The 7,178-nt window shown below is 36.9% G+C and overlaps 1 non-coding gene across 1 annotated transcript; it reads right to left on the bottom strand.

Annotated features, from left to right (window-relative positions):
• Positions 1-2,769: 2,769 nt before the first annotated feature.
• Positions 2,770-2,876, bottom strand: LOC112999450 (small nucleolar RNA R71). Its single transcript, XR_003264637.1, has one exon. It is a non-coding gene; the product is annotated as a small nucleolar RNA R71 (small nucleolar RNA).
• Between the last annotated feature and the right edge of the window lie 4,302 nt (positions 2,877-7,178).

Genomic DNA, 7,178 nt, shown 5'->3' with positions numbered 1-7,178 from the left:
AATCCAAGGAATTGCAATAGAAAAAATTCAACACTCAATTGTTATATTACAATAAATTTAACAAAGCAATTAAGGTCTTCAAATTTGTCTTCAATGCTTGTTTATTTTCTGAAGTGTTTCACTCAAACTTTGGTGATTCTTTGGTTGCTTCAAATCCAATGGTGCTCCTAGGATGGTTAACCTCCAAAACTTAAAAATCTTCCTTCAAGCAATGCACCAATTTCCTCTTTCAATCCTTATTGTAGGCAACACGTAAACACACACACACACACAAAAAGACAAGCAAGAAACCAAAAGATGAAATGAAAGCTAAACCAAAAGGAAATTTAACATGGCATTAATTCAATGAGATTCAAGGAAAAATAAAGCAAAAGCACAACACCACAAGCGAAGGTGGAACACAAAGGAAGTCCTAGAATGGCACTAGATTAGATTGACAAATTAAAAACAAGACTCAAAGAAAAATTATAGTTATGTAAATTTGGCAACACATCTAAAAGATGAAAAACTCCAAAAAGTCAAATAGGCTTGTAATACAACTCAAAATAATGAACAATTTTCAAGCAAATCAAGCATACATGTTTTTCTTTTTGTTTTGGATGTGTATTTTGACGTTAATCTTTATCACCTTTTCTTGCTCATTTCTTTTTCGTTTTTGTTCATTAGTTTTCCATTTTTTTCGTCCAAATGTTTATTTTATCCATTTAAAATTTCAGTTCAAAACACGAAGTATTCAATCCATAGAGGAGTTAAGAAGACAATGTGCCAAAACTGACAACAACCAGAATTTCAACCTAGAAATCAGGAATAATGTTTATGTTGCTTAAGGCTTGGATAGTTACAATTTGTGTTTGCTTATGCTTAATTGTCTTGGATAACACAATTCAAGAGAGTGTAAGACTTATTTTGATTCATAAATCCAGCCACAACTCAACACCACAACTCAATTTCTTCATAGGCATCATACAGGAAACTTAGAAAACAATAAAAAAAGTTCAACAACAAGACTACTTCTACGAATTGACTTAGAACATTTTATGAACAAAATAAAATGCATGAATTAGACTCAAATTTCAAATGATAGGCTAATAATTGCAAGAATACATGAAACAAATGTATCTATAATTCAATCAACAAAATCAAAATTCAACACAAACTTAGAACATAATGTGACAATTATTATGACTAAACATGACTCCAAGACAACATGAATGAAGTGATTTACACTTAGATTTTTGTGTTTTCTTTTTTATATGCCATTATTTTCTCCTATTTCTTAAACCTTTTTGCACCATTTTAATTACTGATTAGTCTTAATTGTCAAATTAATTAGGTAGTTTTATTATTTGGGCTCATTAAGCTAATTTGATATTTTTAATCTAATTTCAGGAATTAATGAAGCATTGGGCTTAATCCGGATTTTGGTTGTGGACTTGAAGAGGGCAAATAAAGCAACGTTTACCTTAGTTAATTTCTAATTTGGAGATTGCAATTTTATTTTATGTTGTTCAGTGTTTATTTCGTTTTGGCCCAGAATAATGTAATAGGGCCCAGTGACTTTGAGTGACCCTTATAAATAGTAGCCTTGGGATTCGTGCAAGGCTATTCTGTTAGGCTATTATTCAGAGCATAGGGTTTAGGGTTTGACGTTTTTGAGCTTATTGTTACTGTTCACATAATGCACTTTTCCATTCTCTGCTTCTAATTGCAATTTCCTTTTTATTTCTTCTTCTGCATTTAGTTTCATTTACGTTCTGCTTTAGTTTCATTCTCGTTTCTATTTCCAGTTTCATTTACGTTTCTGTCTTTAGTTTCAATTGCATTTTCTGGTTTTGGTTGAAACTATGGAAGGCTAAATTTCTGATGTTGTTTCCTTCTGAGGACAAAGCTAAACTCTCTTCGAGGTTCTATTTATAATGTAGCTTCTTGGCTGTTTTCCCTTCACCAATTAACCCACATTCATTGACTAGTTTTTTTTTTTTAAGTTTTATTGTTTTATTTTTCTAAACTTTCCTTAGGTAGTTTCCATAGTTAGACTTTTAATTTTTGTCTGAAAATTTTTGTGCTATCCTTTCATGATTTTAGGGTGTTGCCCACAAAATTTCAAGTCATTTGGATATCATTTGATGGTAGCTGTAGTTCAAACCTACACTGTTACTTGCCTAAGAAGGCAACTACTTGTGTATGCTGAATGTAGTGTATGACTAGAGGCAATCCATCTAACTTACGACCCTTTTATCCTGAGATAGACAGGACATTCCATAGATTAGTTAGGCATCATTTTATATCTTTAGAGCATCCTGAGCATTCTGTTACTGGTGAGTTTGTGCATTCTGTGGTTGGTGATTTTGAACATCTTGATTTTAAGCATTATAATTTTGAACATTCTGAGAACATGGCACAGCCTCCACCCCATGAGAGGACTCTAAGGGAAATGGCTGCACCTGATTTCACCTACGAAAGCTTGTGCATCCAATACCCTGATGAGGATGTCCCATATGTTCTTAAAACTGGACTGATCCATTTGCTTCCAAAGTTTCATGGCCTTGCAGGTGAAGACCCGCACAAACATCTAAAAGAATTCCATATTGTCTGATCCAAAACCACCAGATGTCCAGGAGGATCACATATTTTTGAAGGCCTTTCCTCATTCTTTAGAGGGAGTGCCAAAGGACTGGTTATATTACCTTGCTCCAAGGTCCATCATGAGCTGGGATGACCTTAAGAGAGTATTCTTAGAAAAAACATTTCCCTGCTTCTAGCACCACGACCATCAGAAAGGATATTTCAGGCATTAGGCAACTCAGTGGAGAGAGCCTATATGAATACTGGGAGAGATTTAAAAAATTATGCACCAATTGCCCTCACCACCAGATTTCTGAGCAGCTTCTTCTCCAATATTTTTATGAAGGACTCAGTAACATGGAGAGAAGTATGATAGATGCAGCCAGTGGTGGAGCCCTTGGAGACATGACCCTTATTGAAGCCAGAAATTTAATTGAGAAGATGGCTTCCAACTCCCAACAGTTTAGCGCCAAAAATGATGCTATAGTCATTAGAGGAGTGCATGAGGTAGCCACAAACTCATCTGCATCATCTGGAACTAAGAAGCTTGAAGGTAAACTAGATGCCTTGGTTAACTTGGTAACCCAACTGGCCATGAATAAAAAATCTGCACCTGTCGCAAGACTCTGTGCTTTATGCTCCTCTGCCAACCACCATACAGACCTTTGTCCTTCTGTGCAGCAATCTGGAGCAATTGAACAGCCTGAAGCATATGCTGCAAACATCTACAATAGACCTCCTCAACCTCAGCAGCAAAATCAGCCACAACAGAACAATTATGATCTCTCCAGCAACAGGTACAATCCCGGGTGGAGGAATCATCCCAACCTTAGATGGTCGAGTCCTCCACAACAGCAGCAACAACAACAACCTTATTTTCAGAATGCTGCAGGCCCAAGCAGACCATAAGTTCCTCCACCAATCCAGCAGCAACAACAACAACAATAACCGCAACAGCCCCAAAAACAGCAAACAGTTGAGGCTTCTCCACAACCTTCCCTTGAACAACTTGTGAGGCAAATGACTATGCAAAACATGCAATTTCAACAAGAGACCAGAGCCTCTATTTAGAGCTTAACTAATCAGATGGGACAATTGGCTACACAGTTAAATCAACAACAGTCCCAGAATTCTGACAAGCTGTCTTCTCAATCTGTCCAGAATCCCAAAAATGTGAGTGCCATTTCATTGAAGTCGGGAAAGCAGTGTCAAGAACCTCAACCAATAGCATCTTCCTTATCCACAAATGAACCTACCCAACTTCACTCTACTCTAGAAAAAGATGATGACAAAAATTTAAAGAGTCAGTTACCTAACAATTTCTGTGCAAGTGAATCTTCCACTGGTAATTTTGATTTACAGAAGCAGCATATCCCTCTTCCATTCCCTCCAAGGAGATCTTGGAAACATTTAGAAAAGTAGAGGTAAACATACCTCAACTGGATGCAATAAAGCAAATTCCAAGATATGCTAAATTCTTGAAGGAGTTGTGCACTAATAAGCGGAAGCTTAAAGGAAGTGAAAGAATTAGCATGGGCAGAAATGTCTCCGCATTGATTGGTAAATCTGTTCCCCAAATCCCTGAAAAATGTAAAGATCCAGGTACATTCAACATACCTTGTATTATAGGGAACAATAAGTTTGACAATGCCATGCTAGATTTAGGAGCTTCTGTTAGTGTTATGCCTTTGTCTATTTTTAATTCTCTATCTCTTGGCCCCTTGTAGTCAACTGATGTGGTAATTCATTTAGATAATAGAAGTGTTCCCTATCCTGCTGGTTTCATAAAGGATGTCTTAGTTAGAGTTGGTGAACTGATTTTCCCTGTTGATTTTTATATTTTGAATATGGAGGATGGATTTTCTCATGGATCAATTCCCATCATTCTAGGCAGACCCTTTATGAAAACTACTAGAACTAAGATAGACGTATATGCAGGCACACTATCTATGGAGTTTGGTGATATAACTGTTCATTTAAATATTCTTGATGCTATGAAACACCCATCTGAAGATCTTTCTGTATTTCGTGCTGAAATAATTGACCATGTTTTTGATGAATACATGACTGATCTTTATTATAATCTGCATGCATTGAATCTGAATTTGTACTTGATCATATGTCTGAATTTGATGCTGAGAGTGAATCTGAATTTGATATTGATTACATGTCTGGTAATGTTTCACCTCTTGAGATTGATTTTATAGAGTCAGATAGAACTAACCATGTTTCAGGAAGTACACATACCTTTGACTTTCTTTATGAGGTACAGGCTGAGAAACCATCTCTTTCTACCACTATCCAGCCGGCCACACCAGAATTGAAGCCTCTGCCATCAAATTTAAAATATGCTTACTTGGATGATAGAAAAAGTTTTCCAGTAATTATATCTACCTCCCTTGCTGATGAGCAAGAGGAGAAGCTGTTATTTGTTCTCAAGAAGCATAAGAAGGCTATAGGCTGGACCCTGGCGGACATTCTTGGTATTAGCCCATCCACATGTATGCATCGAATAAATTTAGAGGATGGGGCTAAACCAGTAAGACAACCACAGAGAAGACTCAACCCGGTGATTCTTCATGTAGTGAAGAAGGAGGTAACCAAGCTTTTGCAAGCTGGAATCATTTATCCTATCTCCAACAGCCAATGGGTGAGTCCCGTCCAGGTAGTCCTGAAGAAAACTGGCCTCACCGTGATAAAAAATGAGAAGGAGGAGCTGATTCCTACTCGGGTGCAGAACAGTTGGAGAGTCTGCATCGACTATAGGACCATTTTCCCCTGCCATTCATTGATCAGATGCTTGAACGCCTGGCAGGTAAATCTCACTACTGTTTCCTTGACGATTTTTCTGGTTATATGCAAATCACTATTGCTCCTGAGGATCAAGAAAATACCACATTCACCTGCCCCTTCGGCACTTTTGCCTATAGGAGGATGCCTTTTGGCCTGTGCAATGCCCTTGGTACCTTCCAGTGGTGCATGATCAATATTTTTAGTGATTTTTTAGAAAATTGCTTAGAGGTGTTTATCGATGATTTCACTGTCTATGGATCCTCTTTTGATGTTTGTTTGGATAGTCTGGAAAAAGTTTTGAATAGATGCACTGAAACTAACCTTGTTCTAAATTTTGAAAAATGTCATTTTATGGTTGAGCAAGGTATAGTTTATGCCACATTATTTCCAAAAAGGGCATTGAAATAGATCCTGCAAAAATTTCTGTTATTTCACAATTGCCTTACCCCTCTTGCGTGCGAGAGGTGCGATCTTTTCTGGGTCATGCAGGATTCTACAGGCGCTTTATAAGAGATTTTAGCAAAGTAGCCCTTCCACTATCCAACTTGTTGAAAAAGGAGGTGGAGTTTGACTTTAATGATAAATGCAAAGAGGCTTTTAATTGCCTCAAAAGAGCACTGACTACCACCCCTATCATCTAGGCACCCGACTGGATAGCCCCTTTTGAGGTCTAAGTGGATTGGTCCTTTTGTTGTTACTAATGTTTTTCCTTATGGTACAGTTGAGATCAAAAGAGACTCCACAAACAAGAGCTTCAAGGTCAATGGACACCGACTTAAGCCATTTCTCACAAACCCTTCTTTAGTGGACGTAGTGGTGGAAGAGACTTCCTTACTCCACCCTACTCTTCCTCCACCATGACTTAGGGAGTTTTTTCTTTTCCTATCTCCTTCTTTACTTTTATTACATTTTTCCGATTCTATTTGATGGTTTAATTGCTTTTAATCTTTTACTTGTGCTACATTGAGGACAATGTGTTGTTTAAGTATGGGGGGGAGTGTTATTTGGTTTTGCTAGTTTTGTTGGTTTTGTTAATTTTGTTAGTTGTGTTAATTTGTTAATTTTGTTAGTTTTGTTGGGTTTCTAGTTTAATATTTTAGGTCAATTCTGTTTGCATGTACGACATTGCATGTTTTTCTTTGAATTATAGGTTATGTTCAAGTAATGGGTAATTGTTTCAAAAATAAAAGTTTCTTGACATTTTGTGATTTGAAATCCTTGTTTTTCCTCTACATGTCATGATAGTTTTGAAAGCTCAATTTGAAAGTGATAAGTTTACCTTTGTGAGAATTTGAGCCATCCATCATCATAATCATTTGGTGTGTTTTTCCCCATTGATTGCTTGCACAATATGGCTTGATTCTTGTTGATGCTTCTGGAAATGATTTAGGCAATTTTGTTCTTATAAGCCTCTAGCCAAATGGACTTACCTTGAATTAATTCCTTTGATAGCCCTTTTGAGCCTTGTTTCCCTTTCCTTGTTTTGAAGCTCACTACCAGCCTTAAGTGAAAAACCATGATATCACCTTACCCTTAAGGAATTTTGGAGCTTTGGAATTGTTTTGGGAATAAGTGTGTGTGTGTGTGCGGGGGGGGGGGGGGGGGGGTTTGCTGGATAACATGTTTTGTTGGCTATGCTTCATGATGTATTTTTGGGCCATACTGATGTACATTGTATATGGGTTTGGACATGCTGCTGAATGATATGCTAGTTCTTGAATGCTACTGTTCAAAAAAAAATTGCAAAAAAAAAATTGAGTTGAATCAATTCGAAAAAAAGAAAAAGCAATACAGTTGAGTGAATAAGATCTTAAATAGAA

The sequence above is a fragment of the Glycine max genome, chromosome 14, assembly GCF_000004515.6.
Source record: "Glycine max cultivar Williams 82 chromosome 14, Glycine_max_v4.0, whole genome shotgun sequence".
Taxonomy (NCBI): Eukaryota; Viridiplantae; Streptophyta; class Magnoliopsida; order Fabales; family Fabaceae; genus Glycine; species Glycine max.
Note: the sequence above shows the minus strand (reverse complement) of the source record. Positions and strands in the feature narration are given on the sequence as shown.